The sequence below is a fragment of the Poromitra crassiceps genome, assembly GCF_964638095.1.
Source record: "Poromitra crassiceps genome assembly, contig: HAP1_SCAFFOLD_302, whole genome shotgun sequence".
In the NCBI taxonomy this organism is placed as follows: domain Eukaryota; kingdom Metazoa; phylum Chordata; class Actinopteri; order Beryciformes; family Melamphaidae; genus Poromitra; species Poromitra crassiceps.
The window spans coordinates 97288-108385 of NW_028152099.1; positions in this window are offsets into that span (position 1 = coordinate 97288).

An 11098-nucleotide genomic window follows, 5' to 3' on the forward strand; every position below is an offset into this window, starting at 1 on the left:
TTTTTGGCTTGATGTTTTCTTTAAATATATAGCCCACATAATATGCAACATATACAGAGTTGTCAAGTTTTTTGCTATTTGCAACTCCCAGTTGTCAAATCATCATCGTTTGATTCATTTCTTATGTCCATAAATAAAATAACAAAAAGTTGACGGATCTGTTCTCCTTTAAATTATTATTGTTGTATTAATAATCACATGTTATCATTTAAATCATTGTAATTATGTGCATTATTGAAGTGGTTCTCAACCTTTTTTAACCAAGTACCTCAGAAATTACCACCATATTTAGTGATAAGTAATATTTATAAGTATGAGAGGAAGGGAGCCCTGCCAGTGGATAAGCACTGCATGCATGTATTAGCATAACAATGTATAGTGGGGCTGGGAGGTGCAATACCAGCGGCATGCCATCAGCGTGCCGTGCAAGGGCCGCTGGCTGTGTAAGCTGGTGCCGCCAGCGGACCGCCAGCGAGCCACCCCGGCGGACCGCTGTTTCACCGACTAGCACGACCGCAGCGGAGCCGCTGCGGCTGCCGACGGTGGCCCGCCGAATTGGTCTCCGGCTTGCCGCCGGCGGCCCGCCCATGATCTGCTAGCTGGGGTAGACTTGAAGCGAAATTAAATTAACGTGGCGTCAGTAGCTCTGTCTGTAACGAGTCTGCAAAAAACTGCGAGTTTGACAGTTGTAAACAAACGTTATTAGCTAGCTAACACTACATAAAACAAACACAGAAGAAAGGCTAGATACGTCGAAAAAGCATGTTTACCAACCGTTTGAACAGTTAAATTGAAAGTAGTCTGCCGAAAACAACGAGAGGTTTTGACAGCATTTATTTGACAACACGCACATTTAAACCTGGCGCCTTCCCCAAGTGGTACCTGGAAGTAATGTTGTTTACATGGTGACGTCACGGTGATTTGGTCTATCCACCTTATTTTTGGCGGCCATTTTGCCTTGCCGTATGGGTTCTATTTCCGGTGTAACCAATTTAGATAACCCAGCCCCTGACAAAAAAAACGTCTATGAGGATTTTACCCTTTTACAGCAGAGCCATTCTGCTCTACAACCGTGTCGTTCGGGTGCTGGGATAACGTAATGCATTGTGGGTAGTCGGCTACTAACTGTGGCTAATGTTAGCGGCTAGCTAGCTATGTTACATGGCAGTAAAACGCCACCAAATTGATTTAACTTTTAACCATTTCGAGTAACACACATTTCGAGTTTCCATACGGACCTCCAGCGTTGGTTAGTTGTTTATAACGTGACTATATTTATTACTTTTATAACGGACTCCAGCTTCCGGTTTATAATTCGGGTCTGCAGCCAGAGTATAACAAAGGAAATGGCAAGCGGCAACAATGAGTCACGTTAAACCGGACCTTGTACCCACGCTTCTTTTTTTACAGTGGGGCATTCAAAAATAAGGTGGATAGAAGCTTCACTCTTCTATGCCAACTCTTGAGGGACAGACTAGACATAGAGCCTTGCATGCACAGCCGCAACAACACCGAATAGACACCGAATAGCTTTCTCTAAATAAGTTGCCTGGTAATTGGTGAAAACGCTATATACCTGATAGTGTCATCAACCAACTAACAGATGATGGGGTACGTTAAATGATCCCGCCGGGGTTAACTCATTGCATGCTCTGAAGGTAACATGATTTTAACGTTAGCCAAATTACGATAGCAATAGGCTATGTTAGCTTGCTTTTGCTAGCTCTAAGTTGCCAGGTAACTTATGGTACGTTTTTCAAACGTTTTTGACATGTGCCCTGCTTTCTCCTCCAGATCGACATCGGCGTCATAAATGTCATGACTGAGGAGCAGCTAGGACAGTATATCGTGAGATATGGTGACAGACTTGCACTCAGATCATTTTGTCGGCAAAGAACTGTGACAAGCGAAAAGTCGGGTGAAGCAGCAAAGTCTACTCTGATGCAGAAAGTAAGAGACAGACTACGAGGACTCCGGAGCACTCCTGCCAGCGACGGTCAGATAGCAGGACCTAGTGGTGTTGGCAATACACATGCAGCCAAAGACAACCGGCGGGTTGAAATGGGATGGCTCCACTTTGATCATGGTGATTATCACCAGGTGCGAACAAGACAGGGAGGTGGAGTACGGCACCTGACTGTCCAGAAAACGGTTACTATGGCAGAGCTGCTGGATATTGAGAAAGGCTTGTTTTTTCCAAATGGACGTTCTACCAAAGGACAGATGGAAAACCTAAAGTTTGATATTCGTGATTTTAGTCACAACCTAATATCATTAGAAAGCACAGTGAACCAGCTGTATGAGCAGACAAAACTACGAATTCTGCGCATATACACTTGCTCCCAGGGTAAAGAAGTTGTCCCAGCCCAAGATGTCTCAGTAATTCTTTCTGATAGTCCTGGATCTTCAGACTTCGAGCTCACAGAGGCCAGGCCAATGAAGGTAATTTATCTTCTGCCACATTTGTGTTATCAAAACATGTATTGTTGTTGAAATAATTAGACACAAGTGACCCAAACATTTGAGTATACATACCCACTTAAAATGTGCAAGGATATGTATCAGTATAGTTTTATGGCAGAAATTTGACTTCATGACAGTCCAATGATCATGTTAATGCCGACATTCACCACAGAAGCACAAATATATGTAAAACTAGCAATGTACTCAGCGTTGGCCGGGTCAAATAGGCACAAAGCAAGTCAGCGGAAGTGCGGATATTCCCTCTGTGCAATACCACCATGCCTTTTGCTTGGCTGGAAATTAAATTAAATTATTAGTTGCTTCCAGGACTTGATGACGTGCCCTTGACCTTCGCCAGATCATTACACCCACCTCCATGCACATTTTCAGCCCAATCGGACCGGCAGTGTGGGCGTATATAGACGACTGACACACTGACAGACAGACAGACGGGCAGACAGACAACTTTATTATGTAGATGATCAACTTATACCAGAGTATTCACTGTTGATGAATCCATCTGCACATGTTTTACATAGCTACCGTACTTACGATGCGTCTGGTTTTGAATTATCACCACTTGCCTCAACAAGGATACATATGTTTAGGTTTGTTTATTTATAGGCAACTTCATTTATTTAGGCCTATATGTCATTATTTAAAGAGAGAGGGAGAGAGAGCTCAACATTTAGGTCCCCAAGGCCAGTGATTCCCACCCTTTTCATATCAAGGACCCTAGTTTTGTCCACATCAGAGCAACGGACCCCCATTTTATGTCTCTAAAATCTGAGAATAATTATGGTAGGTACTAGAGACATCATGTGAAACTGATCAAAGCAGTCATTCTTCTACATTCTCTATTGTGTTAACCTGCAGAAGAAATAATAAATGGGGACCCCCTGGAACCCCCTCATAGCCCCAGCGCCACCCCGCCCCTGCATGAGTGCAGAAATAAATGTCACTCCAAGCTGAAATTTACAGTATACACACTAGAATAAACTAGACTACACCTGGGGTTAACCCACCTCTGTACACACCTGACTGAGTACAACTACAGGATATGATGTAAAAAAGAATGCATTTGATTAACAGGATCGTTTTCAAATAGCCAATTTAATAAGGTCCACCAATCTATTTTAAAAATGAAGCCAGAAAAAACAAAACACTGTCTTCAATCGGGTGATAGTTGAGTTGCAAGAGCTCAAGAGATGTAAATACAATTTCTTAATGTTTGCCCTACACTCTCCACTTCAGTGTATGTTCAATGATGATAATAAGTTCAGAAAAACTTGTTTGGAACAGAAGCTCTCATGGCTGTACAAGCCCATAATCTGCTGATCTGCTAATTTCTTTATAGACCAGGAGAGTGCAGACACGATCTTCGCGGAAGAAAACCAGGGGATATCGTCGGAAGACTGGAACCGATCACCAAGAGAAATCCTCAGATTCAGATCCACACAGTGACTCAATCCCGGAGCAACCTGAAAGAGTAAGCTCCAGTAGAAATGACTGCATTTTTACAGACCCAATCTGTCATATACAGTATACTTTCACATGGCACAACATACATCACATGGCTTGCAATCCAATATACACTAATGCAGGACAATCTGCAAAGAAGTGTGGACCATGGCATGTGTGTATCACAGATCGATTTTTTTGAAAGATGATTTACACCAGTAAATGCTTCCTAGGGCCATGCTAACCAAATCTGCAGGATTGAGATTTTGATGGATACAGGCATTTTTAGAGATCAGCATTAAATTTAGAAACCCCAAACCATTTCCCTGACACTTGCACAGGTCTCATATGCACAGTGGTTCTCAGATTGGGGTCCATTGCTTCCCAGGGGTCCTTGAGGGGGTTCCAGGGGGTCCCCAGGAAAAAGGAGAATAATGTATTTTCCCTATAATTCCATCCATAAGTAACAGAATGTATGACTATTTTGGTCATGGCTTTCATACACTTTCTGTAATAAAACATCCAAAGCAAAAATCGTATCAAATGGGGGCCTGTGGTGCCTTAGTCTCACAGTAACCAGCCATAGATAAATATCTATGTCTGGGGCACAACTCTTAACAAGTGGTTAATAAGACACACACAGAAAAAGTGTGACAGATATATGAATTGACCAACCACGGACCTCCATATTTGCATGACGCAAGTCGTGGGGCGGGACATTATTTTGTGTGTGTGTGTGTGTGTGTATAATTTATTATTACTATCATCAACAGATAGAAGAAGCAAGCAGGCAACCAAGACAAGCCCCTCCTGAGATGAGTAACACAGAGGTCCTGCATTCACTATCTTCTCGTGATGTTGACAATCCTGGTCAATTCACGAGCAGGCATGGATCTGAAGATAAGGTACATATTAAAAAAAGATCTGCTCAGGGGCAATGTGTTTTAATTCCATGATGGCTTAAGCCCCAGACACACCAACCCAATGTCAGATAACTAGCAACAACAAAAGCTGACTGGCGTTTCCTCACATCGCCTGTGTCGGGGACAAAAAGTTGCACTTGAACAGACCGCAAAGACTACAGGCGACGGTCAACTATACTGAACAAAAATATAAACACAGCATTTTGTTTTTGCTCTTATTTTTCATACGTGGAACTAAAACGAATCTAAGACTACTGTACCAAGATATGAATGTGTCTGATAAAAAGTTGCATATGGCACTGGCATTGTCAGCCCTTGCCTGGGCTTTTGCTTGTGGAAGAAGAAAGGAGTCAGTGGACGTGAAAATTAAGGATAAACTGCACTAAATGGGTGATATACATCAACAGGCTCAATGGGCTTTCTCATGTATTGAAATTATCAGATGAGATCGAGTCAAAAGATGTGGACGTTTCTCTCTTCTCGTGCAGTGATTCGCTTAAGCTGACCACCAGCCAATCATAGTGACTTCTCTCCCCGACGGCCCGATGCCAATTCATCATGCTGAATCAGCCAGAAAAGCCGCTGACAAGGGGGACTAGTGCCAATGGTGCGGGACACCTCAAAAACCAGGGCGACAGATGCTCACCACCGGCCCACACTGCCGCCGGCCGACTGTCGGCTTGATGTGTCTGGGGCATGACATCAGATGATGCATAAACAAAGCTAATCTATAATTACAGTATATGTTTTATTTGTATCATCAACAGACAGGAGAACAAAGCAGGCAATCCAGACCAGCCCCTCCTGAGATGAGTAACACAGAGTTCCTGCCTTTACCTTCGGATGATCTTGACAAGCCTACTGGTCCATCCACAAGCATATATGGATCTGAAGAAGAATACTTGCTTTTTGAGGCAGATTCTGCCCTTGCCTTAGCCATCCAATCATCTCTTGAAGACTGTGAAATACAATTTGGACCTGTTTCTGGTGATGATGGTGATCAGGACTCCACTCTTCCCTGGAATCCACAAGACCTCAACAATAATCAGGTATATTTCTAATAGTGCCGCAATTTACTGTCATTATTGATTTGTTTCTTCCAAATTCATTGTTTGATCTATAAAATGTCCAAAAAAACTAAAAACATATCATCACATGTTGTATTTAGATGACTTGTTTTATCCAATTAACAGTCCAAAACCTAAAGATATTCTGTTTATATTCAGAAAAGCAGCAAATCCAGAACCATAGAATAATCTACATATTTTTTCAATTACTTAAAGAGGACATGAAACATGTGATCATTTGACTCACTCAAATTCACCACCTAGATTTGATAGAAAGATGAACAACATTTCAGCTTTGCGCCAGCTAGGGCGCTGCTTGATGATGTCACTAGGTTACTGTACAGTGCAGTAAAGATTTTGAATGTGTTGATGAATCAAAACAACCACAACCCAAGTCAGAAACATGACAGCATATGCTGTGAACCTGTTAGAATTCAAAACCCTTACTACCAGCACTTAAGTAGCCTGTACTCCACTACTGTACTGTACAGTACTTGTCTTGGACCCCAGGAAGACTAGCTGCTGTCTAGACAGGGGCTAATGTGGATCCTTTTCAAAAAACAACTACTGAGAGGTGTATTTTATCAATCACTGTCAACTAATTGATTAATAAATAATCACACCTAATTCGATTTTTCTTTTTCTTGTCTTTTTTGTTTTACATCTCGCAGCATTCAACACTGAATGAGGGACCTGCATCAACAAACAGTCTTGCAGCATCACCAGACCAATCTGAAAAAGAAGGCCGCTATGTGAAATTAACACGAGTAAACATAGTTCAGGATGTCCTTAATGTCTTCATGGACCCAACAGTACTGAATGTTAATCTAACAATGGAGTTTAGAAATGAGAGAGCTGTGGACGGTGATGGTGTGTCAAGAGAAGTGTACTCTGCTTTCTGGGAAAGTTTCTTGGAAGGGTGCGAGGGGGAAGATGAACGCGTACCCAGACTGCGAGTAGACATAACTGAGAAGCAATGGCACGCTGTTGCAAGAGTTTGGGTGAAAGGATACTTGGACCACAACATCATACCACTCAGACTGTCACCAGCTTTTATTCTTGCCTGTTGTCAAGGACTCAGTTCTGTGGATGATGAGCTCACATTGATGTCATTATCTAGGTTTCTTTCAGTGACCGAGCGAGCAGTAGTTGAAAAAGCACTACAGGGCAACATGGATGAAGACGTTGAGGAGGACTTACTCGACCTCTTCTCAAGAATGGGCTCACACAGCCTCCCCTCTAAAGAATACTTACGGGCTGACATTTTAACACTGGCACGCAATGCTCTTCTCATGGAGCCAAAGTTCATAATTGACTGTTTCCACTACAATATTCACAGTGCTGTGCCAGCCCCGATGCTCTTAACCAAAGACAACATACTGGACATTTATGAATCTAAGAGACCAACTAACAAGAAAGTAGCCCAGATGATAAAGCCATCAACTGAAAGTCTAAATGAACAGGAGCAGACAACCCTTAATCACCTGGTACGTTATGTGAAAAGCTTTGACCATCAAAGCAAACTGGAGAATTTCTTCCGCTTCTGCACAGGGTCCACTGTGCTTTGTGACAAAATTGAAAGAATTGAAGTAACTTTTAATAAATTGTCTGGTTTAAGTCGCAGGCCTGTAGCACACACATGTGGTGCAGTTCTTGAGTTACCATGTACCTACAAAGACTACCGACAGTTTCGTACAGAGTTTGACAACCTCCTGTCTGGTGATTGCTTTACAATGGAAATTCTGTAGTGGATGTAAGGCATCATTATTACACGTCGCTCCTGACATTTGCAGTCTTATGGCATGATTTGTCTGACACAAACTAATTTCTACACTTTAATTTAGCTGCTAAATACACTATATACTGTTGCTATTTAATGGATAGTGGTACTTAGTAATTTGCTTGGTCCAAAAAAGATAATCTCTATGCTAAGGTATGCAACAAATCAACAAAGCTGTGTCCTTCAGATCAAAGAAGAGAAATGTACTCCATTGAACTCCCCATCCAAATTTCTATTCTCTGGTTACAAGAAAACATGCTTTCTCACTTTAATCTAGAAATCCTTGTTCTTACATAATATTTTTGGTTTTATTTCCCCAGGTTTTAAGCTGTCTGAGCTTTCTGAATCCAAGTACCCCCTTTCCCGATTACATTTTGCTTAGAAAACTAAGAATACTATACCATAATGCAATGAATGAATGATAACCCACCTTTAGAAGAATATAAAATTACAAAATAAGAAATGGCAGAAAAGATTTGCAATTAGTGCCTTCTGAGCTGATTTATTTTAACATTTTATTAATTTTCATGATGTATTCTTACATTTACATACATTTTAAATGTTCTCCTTTCTCTCAATGCCCCCTGTATTAGCTCCACGTACCCCTAGGGGTACCCCGGTTTGAGAACCGTCGTTCAACATAATGTCTGTTCATGTCAGGGTTCAACATAATGGCTGTTTGTTCATGTCAGCGTTCAACATAATGCCTGTTTGATCATGTCAGCTTTCATGACTGTTTGATGCACGTACCATTTTCAGTTGTTAATGTGCATGTTTTATGCAATGGTTATTCAGAAAAAAGTGCATGTTAGCATTTGACAAACTAATACCTGTAGGGCCATATGATTTCCGCAAAATGGAAAAAGACGGAATCATGGAATTTTGGTAGTAAATGCAAAATGGACTAAACTTTAAAACATTGCAGAATTTTACATAATTTGTCTGAAATTGATAAAAGTATACCCAATTATCAAAATCAGAAGTAGATCTAATTATTGTAGTAACCGAAATGATTTCATAATTGTAAAATAGGCCTAGAGGAATTATTCCATTTTCCATTGGGGTGGTTTGAGAGGGGTGTCTGTGTTGCATGGGACCCTAAAGTCACCTCAACTTGGTTTTCACTTTTCTGTCCTCCCTCACTTTTCTGTTGTGGTGTTCATGCCCACTGAGCAAGAATACGTCCAAAGAACGTCATATGAACGTAATTTTTGGACGTCCAAAAGAGCTCCACCGAGGAGCCAGACTGGAAGTTTTTATGACGTCTTTTCATGACGTCTTCTGAACCTCCAAAGTTTGACATCCATAGGATGTCATCAGAATTACTTCTTCTGAACGTCTAATATTAGACGTTCAGAGGATGTCTTCTGAGCGACGTCTTATTAACGTCCAATGTTTGATGTCCAGAGGATGTCTTCTGAACAACGTCTTCTGAACGTCTTTGTTGGACGTCCTAAAGACGTTCAGAAGATACGTGCAAAGGATGTCTTCAGAACGTCTTTGTCAGACGTCTAAAATATGTCTACTGAGGAGCCAGAATGGACGTCTTTTTATGACGCCTTGTCAACGTCTGTTGTTGACGTCCTGAATACCTCTTTATAAAAGTTTAAAAATAAGTTAAAATGTGGTTATTTTTTGGACGTCTTGTAACGTGACGTCTTTTTAGACGACACCTTTTAGACCTCCACATGTATACTGCTATACAAGACAATCTATACAAAGTTGGCCTTACTTACAAATAACAATTTCTCAAACTATTTAATTATCACTTACATTTATTTGAACGTCATAATCCAGGACAGACAACAGTAATAGTAATAACATTAATATACACATATATACATATCGATATATTGCGATTTCCTACTTTTTCAACTGCAAATGATGTCCCCAAAGGAAAACTTTGTCAACATCTGGTTTATATAAGAACAATTTTCCAGTCTGTACATCTGACTTCAACCATTTTATTGCAGCAACATTGTCAAGTTGACAGACCAACAACTTTCATAAAGTCATGTCATAGTTGCATGCACTTGACAAACTGAACTGTTTGTTGCAGTCTACTTACGGTCCACCTTAACTGGATGTGTGGACTACTGTACTTAGGTAGCTTTTGAACAATGCTACTTCACTTCACTTGCACAAAACATCTTGTGCAGCCCATTCAGTAACTAGGGAATTTGTAAAATACTGTTATGACAAAACTGTTACTGTTAAAACAAGATGAAAAGATGCTACAGTTTGTTTACTGCTGGCCTTGGAACTAAAGTTTATAAAAAAAAAAAAAAAGAAGAAAAAAGCAAAAACCTCCTATGAATGACCTCCCTTTCTGGCTGGTGCATGCTTGAGGTGCTCTGCAGCATGTTGGCGGATAACCTCCTCCGTTGCATCCTTATTCCATTTCAGTACAGCAGCTGCAAGAGTTGAAAAAGACAAAAATTATAAATGTGCAATTTTAGTCTAATTCTCTTGTGCTCTGGCCTCTGGGTTGAAATAGGTATCGCTGTTATCTACTTGGAAGAAAGCAGAAGTTCAAATAATAAAAACAAACCCTAAAAACTACATCAAGTGTGTTTTCATTTTCATCTCTGTGGGCAGTGGTGGCCTAAAGGTAGGAAGCAAGCTCGTGACAAGAAGGTTGTAGGTTCAATACCAAAAGAGTGGGTAAAGTGAAAAGCAGCACTTGCCCCTCCCTCATTACCACCACTGAGGTGACCTTGAGCAAGGCCCTTAACTCTGACCGCTCCAGTGCAGCTGATCAGTGGCCAGCAGATCAGACTGTGGTTGCTGGTCAGCTTCCAGGTGTGAATGTGTGTAAGAATGTGAACAGGGTACTCTTGAAAAAGAGACCATTGCTCCCCCTGTATAACATAAAAAAGGTAACAGTTTTCTTCCCCTATGCAACGTGAAATATGGGCTTACCTTTTAGTGCTCTGTAATGGTTGGTGGTCTCCAGACCCATCTTCTCTTTTTTCCCTTTCCCCTTCATATTGAAGTTGGCCATGAGGGAATTATTGAAGAGCCTGAAGAAAAATAAATGTGATTTACACAGAGGTGGGAGTAAGTCACACATATGCAAGTCACAAGCAAGTTTCAACCTTTAAGTCTCAAGCAAGTCTAAAGTTAATGTGAGAATCAAGCAAGCAAGTCCAAATCACTGCTCTATGTAAAGTCATTGTTCAGGCCGGGCAAGCAGATAACAAGTCAAGCCACACTGTATGAAATTCTGACCCGTTTCCACATTTAAAGCTGCTGTAAGTGATTTCCTCATTTTGCAAAGTTCCGGTGGCATTTTCAGCACTGCAGTTAGCAGTCCCCCCCTACAGCATTGGCTTTCGGCCTGTGAACACGCACAGAGGACCGCCACTTTGTAGAGTTCTGTCTCCTGATTGGATAAGGTGGGG